At 38.3% G+C, this 14,369-nt stretch overlaps 1 pseudogene; it reads right to left on the reverse strand.

Moving 5' to 3' along the window:
• Positions 1 to 11,093: 11,093 nt before the first annotated feature.
• LOC116069024 lies at positions 11,094 to 13,292 on the reverse strand (annotated as a pseudogene).
• Between the last annotated feature and the right edge of the window lie 1,077 nt (positions 13,293 to 14,369).

Below are 14,369 nucleotides of genomic sequence, written 5' to 3' on the forward strand. Positions count from 1 at the left end.
ACTTCTTGTGTTCGGGGTCGAACCCCTCTGGCCTGCCAGGCTATGAGTTCGACCCCAGATCTGGCTTATCCTGAATAAACCTCACGTGATTGCAGCAAGATCGGTCTCTCGTGAGTTATTGAGTTGTCACATAATCCCAAGACTTGAGTGAGGGTCTCCCCAGTTCTGGGGGTCTTTCAGCACCTGGTAGCAGCCCAGAAAAATAGACGTGGAAGAAGGAAACTGCTTTTTTACCTCCCTGCCTTCACTATTGCTGACAATCTATCTGCCTCCCACTGCATTCCTAGCTGATATACAAAGAGCTTCTTCAGACTTCCATTGGTATAATGAAGACCAACAGTTCTCCAGTGCCAGACTGGGACCACTGAGACATTCAGCCTCATGGACTACACAATTACCAGATTCTTGGCCTCAGTGGTATGACACAGCCATTGTTGGATTACCTGGACCTTATGTAGCCATAAGGTGTTCATCTAATCAGTTCTGTCTCTCTAGAGAATACTAGCAGTAATGTGTATGGACAATACCAATAGCAAAGTGGCCACACTCTTATACGGTTCAGAGAAATGAGTATTTTCCTTTTTCCTTTTTTTTTGTTCCACTCTGATCCCCAGCTCCTGGCTAATTGTATATACTTCGGGGTAAGTCTTCATTGATTGTTGACACACATGACAAATATCTCCACTAATGCTCTTTCAGACACAATTAGAAGTATATTTTACCAATGATTTTTAGATGTTTAAGTTGATAACCAATAATTGACAATCTCATATATGAGATGAATCTTTCCCAAAAGATCCAGACTATAGCTTGCCCAGTCCCTAGGTCATTATGTACATAATGTGAATCATAATGAGAGAGTATTACTTCACTTCTCGGAGAGATCGGTTTCTGCCCACCTGCAATTCATCTGAAGCATGCTTTATTGTTTTATTCTTCATTTCCTTCTAGTAAGTCCATGTTATACACTATAGTCATAGGAAATCGAAATGAAATTAACCAATAAAATGACTTTATAACAAAACTTCAGAGTTATGAACATTAGAAATGAATAATTAGGGGCTGGAGAGATAGCTCAGCTGTTAAGAGGACTGACTACTTTTCCAAAGGTCCTGAGTTCAAATCCCAGCAACCACATGGTGGCTCACAACCATCTGTAATGAGATCCGATGCCCTCTTCTGGAATGCCTGAAGACAGCTACAGTGTACTTACATAGAATAAATAAATAAATCTTTGGACCAGAGCAAGCAGGGTCAGAGAGAGAAGAAAAGGTTTCTGAAGACAGCTTCAGAGTACTTATAATAAATAAATAAATAAATCTTTTTTAAAAAAGAAAATGAATAATTAAGTCCAAAAGAAATAAATTGACAAAAGAAATAGCTGTGAGTGGGAATGTTAATGTCATTTAGAGCTAAGCTATCAAGCACTGAGTGAGGCAACTGTATCCATAAAATGGAGAATAACATGATGTGAAAAAATAACATTCCAGAGGAAGTAACTCCATTTAGGTTCCATTTAGGTTCAGATATGTGTATCTTTTAGGATTACACCATCTATGAAGAGTTATATTAAAATTTTGATGGGAATTGCATTGATCTATAGAGTGCTTTTGATAAATGGGTGTCTTTTTGTTTTGTTTTGTTTTGTTTTGTTTTTTTACAATATTAATTTTACTGGTCCATGAACATAAGACAGTGTTCAATCTTCTGGTGTCTTCTTCAACTTCTTTCTTCAGTATCTTAAAGATTTTATTATAAAAATCTTTCATTTGCTTGGTTAAAGTTATCCCATGATATTTTTTGAGTCTATTGTGAAAGAGATCATTCCTCTGATTTCTTTCTCAGTCTGTCTCTCATTTCTATGTAAGAAGGGTACTGATTTTTACGTATTAGTTTTGTACCTTGCTACTTTTCTGAAAGTGTTGATCAGCTGTAGAAACTTAGAAGTTTACTGTTAGATGCTTTAAAGTCTCATGTAGATGTATACCATCATACCATCTGCAAATAAAGATATTTTTACTTCTTTCTTTCTTATTTGTATTTCCTTAAATTCCTTCAGTTGTCCTGTTGCTCTAGCTAAACCTTAAAGTACTATATCGAATAGGTATGGACAGTGGACATCCTTTTCTTGTTCTTGGTTTTAATGAAAATGCTCTTACCCACTGAGCCTTCTCGCCAGCCTGATGGGTAGTTTGTATTGATCCCTGTTATTTTGTGGTTATGGTGTAGGTCCTCCCCCTTTTGATTTACTCTTCTAGGATTGTTTATTCATTGTCTCTTATTTAGTGTGGTAAATCTCTTCAGACTGAAGTTCTTCTTCTAGTGCATTCTATCGAGCTCAATTTAGTGGAAAACGAGCATTAGATGCACTAAAGACTAAGAAATCTCTCAATTTAATGGTCTTGTCCTTAAAAAACTGGAGAATGGGAAAACCACAGTAGCAGAATAAAGGAGTAAAGATCAAAGTGTATTTGAGAAAATGTACAAAGGCAAAACCATCAATGATACCAAAGGTCAGCAATTTGAAAATTTAAAGTAAACCCACATATTACCAATTTCAAAAATAAGAGTGATAACATTGGTACAGATTTTACAGAAAAAAATGCTAAGGAGGAAATTAAGAATAATTTTATGCATATAAATTCTGCAACATGGCTATGGTGAGAATCCCATGAAGAGACAAAGATGACCACCATTGCCTCATGAATAAACAAGATAATCCAGATGTTCCTACACTGGTAATAAAGGTAAAGTCCTTCCTATAATATTTGTATCTTTCTCTGGGTGTTTTAAGAAATATGTTGGGCAGAAGTAAAACAAATTCTATATAATCTCTTCAAGAGATTTAAATATTATGAACTATGTTTTAATAATCCTATGAGGGGAGGATTATCCTGATAGTACAATCTAAAAAAGGTTACAATCATTGTAGATTTTTGCCATGTTCTACTCAGTAAACATTTTAAATCTCTTAATAATTGAAGAGACGTGTTGCTCATGGTTCAGAAGACTTCATACAGAGATATCTTTTAAAATTAACCAAATTTAATACAATGATAATCATATCAAAAACCTATTTATAACTGAAAAGTGAAACCCTAGTTTTAAATTTTATGTAAAGGGAATAGAAAGATAATAAAGTGGCTGTTATTCAGACCCAAAAACCAGAGTTCAGACCCAGAACTCATAAAAAGCTGGCCACGGTAGTAAATACCTGAAATCTCAGTAACAAGAAGGGAAAGATAAGAGAATCCCAAGAGCTTGCTGGCTGGCCAGCCTAGCCAATTTGTGAGCTTACTGAAAGATCCTGTCTCAAGAAAACAATGTGGAGAATGATCAAGGCAGACACCTGACATTGACCTTTGGCCTGTACACAGGTGCTCAGCACACAATATCCAAAATAACTTGAAAAAGAAAATCATAAAATAGAGGGCTAACATCTGATTTTAAGACTTGTTAGAATATTTTAAAAATCAAGAGTAGCATAAAAATACATGAATAGTTTAAACATAGGCTGAAATGTAATTGGAGAACTGATTTTTTTTTTTCTCATAAAGGTACAAAGAAAATGGACTGGGGAAAGAATGATCTTGTTAGGCAAAATTAAGCAAGAACATTATTGAATAATCAGAAGCAAAGAAATAAAAATAAAGCCATAATTAGACTTTTGGAGGTGTCATAGTTTATATTGTTAATAAGATGTAAAAGGACCTTGGAGACAAACTCTGGGCCTGTCCTTGAAAGACTTTCTAGATTAAGTTTTTTGAGGCAGAAAGACCTACTACAATTACCAGACTCCATAAAAATGAGGCAAGAATCAAGGCCTAGCATTTCTCCTCTCTGCTTCCTGACTATGGATGCCAAGTCACCATTAGCCTCAAACTCTGGCTTCCCAGTCACTATGGAATGCCACCTGAAACCATGAACCAAAACCAAACCTTCCATGTCTTTAATTTGTTTTGTTCACAACAATGAGAAAAGTAGCCAATATATGTTGAAACTCTTGTGGCCTTGGATTCATTACAAAAAAAAAAAAAAAAAAAAAAAAAAAAAAAAAAAAAAAAAAGCCAAAAACTGTAAAATAATCTAAGACAGACCCCTACCATCATACTACATGTGAGAAAAAATTAACCTAAGAGGGTTGTAAAGCCCACTTATCAAAGTGTAAACTTCTTTTTTTTAAAAAAGATTTTATTTATTTATTATATGTATACAATGTAGCTGTCTTCAGACTCTCCAGAAGTCAGATCTCTCGTTACAGATGGTTGTGAGCCACCATGTGGTTGTGGGATTTGAACTCAGGACCTTTGGAGGAGCAGTCGGTGCTCTTAACCACTGAGCCATCTCTCCAGCCCCAAAAGTGCAAACTTCTAACAAGAAATGAATACAGAAAAATCTTCATAGTTGCATAATTGGTTGTGAAGGGGGAGGTGCTAATAGTAAGGTCTGATTCCTTAATTGATTCTTGTTTTGGTCAATAAAGGAGGCTGGGAGCCAATTGCTGGGCAGAAAGGACAGGTGGGACTTCCGGGTCCCAGGAGGAAAATGCTGCTATGCTGAAGAAAGCAGAAGTCATGTAAGGCCTCGGGGAAGCTAGGGCTCAGGAAACTAAGGCTGAGGAAGTTTGTGGAGCTAGCTGATAAGTTTAGGGAAGGAGGTTCTGTGCCCAGAAATTGTGCTATCTAGCAAGTTCTTAAATAATGAAACTGTCTGAGCGTTTTTTCATCTGCAGAGCAAAGATTGGCAGAGAGAGAAAGAGGGAGAGAGAAGCCGGGGCGGTAGCTAGCAGCTTGGCAAAGCTAGCCAGGAGGAACCAAAGAGAAGCCGAGAGGGACCTGGTGGAGCCTGCACAGGAGTGGTTGCAATAGATCCATCTTGGGCTAAGCCAGGTGTAGCAAGGGGAACTACGAGAGGTCAGATCACGGGCTGAGCTCCTGGGAAAGGTGGAAGCGTGTTTTTAAAATTACACACAACAGGTTATCTTTGTTTCTTAAGCTACAATGAAGTACAGAGGACCAAAAGGAAAAAAAAAATTAGTTTCTTCAAAAAAGAAAAAAAGTCAAAAAAAACCCAAAACAAAACAAAAACGAAAAAAACAAAAAATGCATCAAAACAAAATAAGTCACCAAGGGAGTGAAAAGCAACCCAGAGATTGAGAAAAACAAAACAAAACAACAAAACCAAAAACCCTGGAAATTACACATTCGGTAGTCAGAATAAATTACTCCCAGAACTAACCTTTAAGAAATTAAGCAATATTTTAAACATTTTTTGAATGGTCAAAAGATTCATCAGCTATCAAGTAAACATTGCACAGATGTTCATAAACTCGTCTTTATAAAAGTGTACACTGCAAGTACAATGAGATACTGTTATATGTATGTGTTAGACAGCTAAAATTGACAAGACCAACCCCATCAAGTCTGGCCAACATCTGGAGTAACTGAAAATCTCATGTGTTCCTTATATGAATGAAAATAGTTTTAAAATAAATAATATAGATATATTTTTATGGTTTATATAAAACTCATTCACAGTAGCAGTCATTACTTAAGGATGGGAGAAATAAGTGTGGGAACATAAAAAGAATTGCCCAGAAGAGAGTCTTTGGTCATGAAAAGTACATTTACCATGACTTTGGTGTTTTTATCACTTTGATAGCATGAAACTTTTTCAATTGTACAACTTTGTTATCCATACTTGTTTATTACTCAGTTAAAACTATTTAACATAAAATTTGAGGTGCTAGAGACAAATCTCTAGCCACTCAGGCTTAAGGACCTGAGTTCAGATTCCCAAAACCCACATAAAGTCGGACATTGTGGGGCGCATTGGAAATCCCAGGGGCTGTGAGGAGAAACGGGAGATACAGACAAGAGAATAATAATAAGCTTATGAGTTAGTTATCTAGTCTGGCACACAGCCACAAACAAGAGGTTCTGTCTTAAACAAGGTAAAAGGCATAAGAACTGATCGCCAACAGTCACACACATGTGGAACATTCGTACATAACACAGAGAAAGAATGAGAGAGATGGTCACACCCCTCCCCCCTGGGGAAGGAGACAAACAAAGGCAGAGAGATTACTTAAAAAAATAAAATAGAGAGGCTGTCAAGATGGCTCAGAACATAACATCACTGGCTTCTTATACTCCAGTTCCTGGGAATTCTTCTGGCCTCCTTAGACACCAAAAGTACACAAGCAAAGTAAGCAGACGGTCAAAATAAAATCTACATTAAAAGAGCAAATCCTTGCGTATTTGCATATTGATCACTTCCACATGCCTTTCTGCCCTCTTTTACCCTCCCTGCTTGGTTCCCTTCGGAGCATTAGTGGTTCTAATTGACTTTCAGACTTCCTAGTTTTCCACATGTGATGCTTGTTTGTCTGAGGTATGCCACTCTGTGCAATGTCTTTTCAATTCTATCCACTTGCTTGCACAGGAAAAGATTTATAGCTGAATGATAGTCGTGTAAGTATAGTGTCTCTACTTATTCACCTGTTGACAAGCACCTGGGTTGATTTTGTATCTTGGCAACTGTGACCAGTACTGCACTAAACATGGGTATGCAGTTATCTCTACTGTATGTTGGTTTTATTCCTAGGACTGGTACTTTAATACAGTTTTTTGCGCAACCGCTAGATGGTTTTCAGCAGGCTGTACTGGTTTACAGACCTTCCAGCAGTGTATTGCTCCTTTTATCTTACCTTTGTTTTTCTTTGATATTTGTTTTGATTTGTTTTGTTTTGTTTTTCTCTTTTTCTTTTCTTTTCTTTTTTTTTTGAGACAGGGTTTCTCTATGTAGTCCTGGCTGTCCTGGAACTCACTCTGTAGACCAGGCTGGCCTCGAACTCAGAAATCTAATTGCCTCTGCCTCCCAAGTGCTGGGATTAAAGGCGTGTGCCACCACTGCCCAGCTGATATTTGTTTTTGTTTGTTTTTCTTTATGTATTCCTGGCTGTACTGGAAATTACTCTGTAGACTAGGCTGGCCTTGAACTCACAGAGATTCTGCCTGAATCTTGTGAGAGCTGGGATTAATGATGGGAACCACCATAACCTGGCTTGTTTTGTTTTCTTAATAATAGACAATCTTAAGTGGCATGTGATGGTATGTTATGGAGTGAGAAATTTTCATTGCTCTGATGCCTAAGACAATGAACATTTTTTTTCATGTAAATATGAAAATTTTCACTTCTTTAGAGAAGTGTCTATTTGGATCATTTACTCATTTTTTTTGACTGAATTATTTTTTTCTTTTAGTGTTAAGTTTTCTTTTTCTTTATATATAATATTTTGTATATTAGTTCCCTGTGAGATGGATAGCTAGTAAAGAATTTCACCTATTCTGTAGGTTATTTTTTCATTCTGCTAATTTTTCCTTTGCTATAAAGTAACTTTTTAACTTGATATGATTCATTTGTTAATTCATGCTTTCATTTTCTTAGCTGTTGGAGTCCTACCAGAAAGTCATCACTTAGGACAATTAATTGAAGTATTTATCCTATGTTTTTATCTAGCTGTTTCGAACTTTCAGGCCCTACATAAAGCCTAACATTAAGGCCTGGTCTGTTTTGGGTTAAAAGATAGAGATCTAAAGCTGGGTAGTGGTAGCATATGTCTTTAATACCAGCATTTGGGAGGCAGAGACAGGCAGATCTCTGTGAGTTCAAGGCCAGCCTGGTCTACAGAACTAGCCAGGGCTACATAGAAAAACCTTGTCTGAAAAAACAAACAAACAAACAAACAAAAATCAACAAATAAATGAACAAAAGACATAGAGGTTTAGTTTTTCTAGCAGTACTTGTTCAAGACATTGTTCCAGTCTACTTGAATAAATAGACTGTCTCCAATGTATTTCAAGAATCTCTTGCCTGAAGATACATTGACTTATTTCTGGACCCTATATTCTGTTTCATTAATTCACCTATGTATATATTTTTTTATGCTGGTAGCATATTGTTTTTGTTACTTATGTCTATGTAAATTTGGAATCAGATAGTGTTTATCCATTGATTTACATGATTCATCTCTAACCTCTTGTGACATGCCCCTTCTTCTTCTTTTATGGACCTGACATAGTTTGGAACTCTTTAAATTTTTTGATAACACGATTGATAAAAAAATGAACATAAGGTGTATTTAGTTGAAGTTCATTAGTATCAAGTAACCTCATTTATCTCTGCTCATTTTGATTTGAGGTCTACTTTGTCAGTATCACTACACCTACTTCCATCTGCTTGGGCTGTATTACTTTCATCTCACATTATCTTTGTCATTGCTTGTGATGTGATTTTTTTAGGTAACAAATATACAAGTCTTGCTTTTAATCTAGGTTGCTAGTCTGTGTCTTGATTGATAAATTGAGAACATTAACTTTCAAATTTCTATTGAAAGGTATGTATCAATTCCTATCATTTGGGCTTTTCCTGTAGTAGTGTTTGATACTCTCCCATTATGTATCCATTCATTCACTGTCCTCACTTGGTTTGTGCCTTTGTATATAGCCTTGTGGCTATTCTTATCTTTCTCCCCTGGATGCAGGATGCATCTCCAAGTGTCTTCTGCAGTACTCCTTTAATGGTTATGGTTTTCTTTAGTTGTGGTTGAAAGGGCAACATAATCCCCATTTGTCTCCATTTAAGGACCAGGCCTGTTTTCAAAAAGTCCCCCTGACTGACTAATGCTAATAACAGCACTAGTGGGACCAATTCTGCTCTTGCTAACTGCTCTAACTTGTGGACCTTGTCTGGTAAATAATGTGTTTTATAATACCAATGGTATATTTTGTAGAGCGAGGTATGGTGTGGTTGGACGGGGTACCTCAGCAGGCCCATGCTAAGGCACCCCCCACCAGGTACCAGCCATACAATGGGTGTAGTATAAAATAGAGTTTATTTAGGAGCATGAGAAGGGGAGTTGAGAAGGGAGTAGAAACAGAGAGAAAAAAAGAGAAAGAAAAGAGGCCAGCCAGGAACACATGGAGAGAGATGGGGGACGACGGGAGGGAAGGGTAGAGAGAGAGAAGGGAGTCAGAGAAAAGGGGTAGAGAGTAAGGGGGGGAGGGACAAACAGTCCCTTGTATAGCAAGCCAGGCCTACCTGACTGTTGCTAAGTAACTGTTGAGCAGAGCTTAGAAGGAATGCCAACTCTAAGTGCTTTAGTTAAATTCATATGAGAACGAATCTTTAGCATCCAGTTGATGATTCTTAAGCAGCAGTGTCAGCCCATGGAGATATCTCAAGAATTTGAGATGGGCCTTTTTCTCAAAGGAGGAATGAAAGGGCAACATAAACCCCAGTTATCTCCATTTAAGGACCCCATTTGTTTCCATTTAAGGACTAGGGCTGGTTTCAAAAAAGCCATAAGGCACCAGCTTTAAGAATAGACTGTAAGTCCCAGAAACTAAATCATGAGACACCAGAACAAGCTCATAAAACCCCCTCCCAAAGAACAGCCTGGGGATAACCACAAAAATGGGGAAATATCTAAGAATGGACCATCTGTGCTGGGCTGCCCTATTTCATCACATGGTTGAACATTCATGGCATAGGAATGCAGACCACTGACCACCTATGATTCCCTAGCACACACCAAGGAAATTTTAGATTACCTAATCCTTTAAGAGAGTTGCCCTGGTTCCCTATAAGAAGGCCCCGTGTGCTTTTGTCTGGGGTCGACATTTTAGAGAATGGTTGACCCCCGCAGGCTGGTTGTTTCTAAGGAGTAAATGCTCTTTGTATTTGCATACTATCTGAGTCTGGAGTCTTTCTTTAGCCATTTTTGGACCCTTACAGTTTATAGTATGGAGATTTTTTCTTTCTGCGTCAATTATGAAGGATAGCTTTTCTGGATATAGCCATCTGCACTAGGAGTTACTATCATCCAGGGCTTGCCATACTGCCAAGGACCAGCCTCAGCTTAGAGAGGGCTTCTGAGAAAAGGGGTGTCTGGGCATGATGAAAAGAATGACTGGAAGCCAAATCGTGGATCCAAGCTGACTACTTGTGTTCTGCTTGATACAGCTTTTCCAGTCTGCTTCTCTATGTGTTCTATTTTCTCTCTGGAGATTTCTCTGTCTATATTCTGCTTGCTTGCGATATTAAGATATCTGTCTGTCCATGTCCTGCTTGCTTGCTTGTATGTGTATGTATATATGTAGGTGTGTAGATGTGTTCTCCGGGCAGTTCTTTTTATTCTAAAAATATTCTCTGGATAGCTCATCTCATGCAGAACACAGGTCCAGTTTTTATTTGGCATATCATTCCAGTCATTTACTTCATGTTTTCCTTTTTATTACCTTATAAATCAATATCCCATGACCTCAGCCCTTTGATTCTTAGGAGACAACGAGCATACATTTTTTTTCAGGTTTAAAATAGAATTTTTAATTTATTTTTCTTGAATAATCTCCGTTCTTTCCTTGAATATCAAACTTATTGGTAGTCACAGCTTCACACACAATCAGAGCTTCGTAGCTTGCTCATACAATACAGTATTAGTAATGTCAAAAAAAAAAAAAACCCCAAAAACAAAAACAAAACAAACAAACAAAAAAACCCAGCAAACTAAATTCCAAAAACTACAAAGAAAATCTACTCAAGTATTACATTCAGCTTTGAAATCATTTACTAACATGACAACAGATTTGGCTTAAATCACTTTTACACACACTCAGACCCAGAACAGACTCCCTAGCCACTCATCTACTTTGCAACACAAGGCCATTTAGTCAGAGATAGCATTCTTCAAGCCAAACTTTAAATAGATTTTAAAAAGTAATTTCTAATTTTTACAGAAATGTTTCTTCAAAAAATATTTTCTCTCACTCCCTCATCTCCTATACTGAAGGATGTATAATGTTTTTTGTTTTTCTCCCAAGCTAAATCTGAACCCTCAAAACTGATTCCAGGCAGAAAATCCCTGCAAATTAAAATAAAAAACAAAAATAGAAAATTTATATTTATATATTATGTGTATATATATTTATACTGATTGGAATCCTCCAGCATTTGAAAATCATTTAGAGATGAATTTTGGGCTCTTCCTACTCACAATTCCATAATCTGTAATATTTTGGACATACTTCCCATTCTTTCCTGGCTACTTCCTCCCCTCCAGAGCAGTTCAACAGGGGTTCAGGGTTAGTGGGAAGAGAAGCTTCTGAGTAGTTTTTGTACAGTTCTGTTTTTACTTTGGTGATCTGGGTGGCACATATTGCTCTTTCCCATTACATCGAGTCACTCCCTGAGGTGTAGCCCTCTGGCTGAACTGGCATCTCTGCTCCGATTTTTCCAGCTGCTCCCCTGGGAATGGTGTTGCCGCGGAAGCCAGAATGATACTTTCTAGCCCTTGTTTCTTTTTTCTCACTTGGCTTCTCAGCAGGCTTCTCAGGAGCTCGGTTCTCTTCATTTCTGGTGGGAGATACTACATTGGACCGAAGTTCCCGCAGTGGCTGGACAAGAGCTGAAGACGGCTCTTTAGGGGGTTTCTGGCACACTTCAGTATAGCTTAACTTTCGAGGTTCCTGTAGGGCCACGGTTATAGGTGTATTTACGTTACTATTGCAAGGTGAAGCAGTGTTTGCCCTTGATGGCTTTGCAGTAGTTGGAGAAGACACTGGTACGTTCACTGGATTGAGAATGTCCTTTGGAACAACAGAATCCTCCATTTGATCCTTCTCTTGCTCAGTTGTGCTTAACACAGGAGGTTCAGCTGTACACGGAGGACTAGGACTTAGGCTGAGCTGCAGTGCAGAAGTGCAGTCTGTCTGTCCATCCTCTGCAGGCACTGGGTAACTAACTCTCATGTCCTCACTGTCCTTTTCTTTGTAGACACCTTTAACGACATCAGACATTCTATTCTCCAAAGCAAGTTCATCTGGCATTCTTGATGAACTTTCAGGTAAAGGAGGAAAATTTGTAGCAAGTAAGTCAAACTTTGGTGTTGGAGCCTTTGCTTCAGTTGCCGCAGGCTGGGGTCTTGGAATCCTGTCATCATCTCTTCGTCTTCAGCCTCTGAATAAAGTTCTCCTGCCTCTTCCGAAGTCCCCATTCTGTTCCATCTGTAAAATGGGAGCCTCCTTTGGAAGATAAGATTGTTCCTGATGCCCTGTTACTGCTGTGTTATGCCGTTCAGAAAGAAAGATCCTTGAACTAGATCTACTCAATGGTCCATCCCCCAATGACACAGAGCCCTCTGTTGAGTGTTCTGAACCACTGGATGACCTAAAATGAGGCTTCACACAAATTTTTTTAGAATGGTTGGCCCATATTCATAGCAGCAGCATTTGTTTTATAAGATCCATTCACAAAACTACCATTGGGAAAGGGAGCCAGTGGTGTTTCAAAGTAAGGTGCAGGACTTGGAGACCAAGACTGAGGCACAATACTATATACTGAGTACTGCTGATGAGGATTATACACTGGTTGCATGTAGACTGTTAAGGGATATTGGGTTGGAGTCTGAATAGGTTGAGTATACACATACTAGAATCCATTAATCGATAACCATTCTTAGCAAAAAATGTATTGATGGCTTTTATCCTTGCCTGCTGTGCATCTGTGTCTGACTGGAAAGTGATGTACCAGTTGTTGTTGTGTACAAACTCACAGCTCATCACTTTGGGGCAGTTTTCATTTTTAAACAAAGCTTTCACTTCCTCTACAGGTGTTGTCTCAGGAATTTCTCTGAGAATCACAATACAACGCTTATGGCTTGGTCTCACCTTTTCTCCCTAGTCGTCAACTTGTACCATGGGGGAAGATCTCAATACTTCAAGAATTAAATCTGTATTTGTAGTCATTTTTTTTATTTCTTCCATGTTGGCGACTGTCTATATTGGGACAAACTGATCACTATCCATTTGAGAAATCAAGTAAAGGTCCTTTGATAAATTTTCTTGTGAGAAACAGAATTCCAGCTGTTTGTTCAGGCATTCTTTTACATCTTCTGTAGAAATTGTTGAACTGCTTTCTCCAGAGACATCGTATAGTTGGTAACTCAAGTCTTCAGCACCTAAGACCGTTCCATCAGCGGACTATTCAGTGTTTGCAGTGTTTCTTGTGGTTTCACAAGATGGAGAATACATTACTTCATATTCCTTACACATATCTTCTGAAAGTTCTGTATTGCCCTCAGGGTGGGATCCAGATGTGGCTGCGGTTTCATGCAAAGAGGTTTCAGTTACAGGAGTGCCATCCGGATTTCCAGAAGGAATTTCTTGCCATACTTTGGCATTAGGATTTAAACCAGTGCCTTTAGATGTCACCTGCTCAAGGAAGAGCAGCATGTCTGCTTCCACTCGGCCCGATTGTTCACACTGCCACAACTCCCACTCGAGCATACATTTTTTTCTTAACATTGCAAAAGAATTCAGAGATCTGTCTTTCTTGGGCAAACACAGAAGATAAACTAGTTGGGTGGGACCCTGTCCTGAAATTATCATTTCTACCATGCTGGAGCCTAACCTTGCTCAGTCCTAGGCTGATCCTGAACTCAGGAATCTTATCTGCTTTTGTAAGCATAAACAAAGAAACTCAGCTGGGTATGATCTCCTTCGATCCCTACTCCCTAAATCTCTTTATCTTCTTCCTTAGTAATTTTCTAACATATTGGCTTACAACACAGCTGCCATGAAGCCCCTCATAATTCATATTGCATCCATATTTTTTGCATAGTTAAGAAATTATACAAGAATTATTTGAACTCATGTATCTAGAGCTCTTTCCCACAGCCTTAAAGGCTGTCCTGAAGGTCCCAGTGTTTATCATTTTGCTGAGACATAGCCACACCCTCAACCCCTGGAATTGTGCTGTTTCTAATTATCATGGAGTTATTAACATTGATGAGGAGGACATTCCTTGAAAGAGTCCTCCACTCCTACTGGGTACAGAAAATACGTACATTATTACACAAGCAAACCTTACACCACAACAACCATTGACACGCATGAAGGCTCACACAACGTACCTATGCTGGGGGCAGGAATCAGGTCACCGTGTCCCTGCCAGGTCCACTCTGGGCTCAATATCATACATCGTGCCTTCATTATGCAACCTTTACAGTGTGTAGTTAAAAATCTGCCTTTATTCTGAAATTTTTCAATATTCTTCATTCTGTACTCTTAGTGCTCTATACTTTCAGCATGCACTTCTCTTTCTATGCCTATTTGTAATGTTATCTTATAAAATCTTGCATGTTCTATTTTTATTTTTGGTTTATTTTATTTTTGGCCTTGTCTGACTAGTCTAGTTCATCTATGCTGTTGCAAGCCCTTATATACTACCCACTAGTTGATTCTTTCCACTGGTGAGGATTTCCACTGGGTTTTTATTTGACTTAAAAAGATCAAATAAAGCCGGGCATT

The sequence above is a fragment of the Mastomys coucha genome, unplaced genomic scaffold, assembly GCF_008632895.1.
Source record: "Mastomys coucha isolate ucsf_1 unplaced genomic scaffold, UCSF_Mcou_1 pScaffold22, whole genome shotgun sequence".
Classification (NCBI taxonomy): domain Eukaryota; kingdom Metazoa; phylum Chordata; class Mammalia; order Rodentia; family Muridae; genus Mastomys; species Mastomys coucha.